This window comes from Penaeus monodon, chromosome 23 (assembly GCF_015228065.2).
Source record: "Penaeus monodon isolate SGIC_2016 chromosome 23, NSTDA_Pmon_1, whole genome shotgun sequence".
NCBI lineage: Eukaryota > Metazoa > Arthropoda > Malacostraca > Decapoda > Penaeidae > Penaeus > Penaeus monodon.
In genome coordinates this window covers 41,474,178-41,474,540 of record NC_051408.1, presented here as the reverse complement: position 1 = coordinate 41,474,540, position 363 = coordinate 41,474,178, and positions in this window count along the sequence as shown.

Genomic DNA, 363 nt, shown 5'->3' with positions numbered 1-363 from the left:
TTTTTCCCTTTTTCTGCATCGGAATTGCAAAGCAAAAAAATGAGGCTATTGTACGTGAGAAGGAAGTGTATTTAACCGAAACGTGGGTGGTTAAATTCTTAACTATACTGTTCAAAATATTTTAGTTACCCCTGCAACGTTTCAATCTGTTAGTGAATTTTAACTAACGTTTTGATTTAGAAAAAAAAGTAATGAATAGGTATATTTGCAACAAATATTAAAACAATTAGAATTAGCGCTGATTAGTATAATTTGCCAAATGACAATTGAATGTAATATTCTCAGACTAAAACGTCCAAAAATGTTCTTAGTTTTAAAAAAATCTTTGTGTAAATAATAATAATTGTGTAAACCTCGATATTT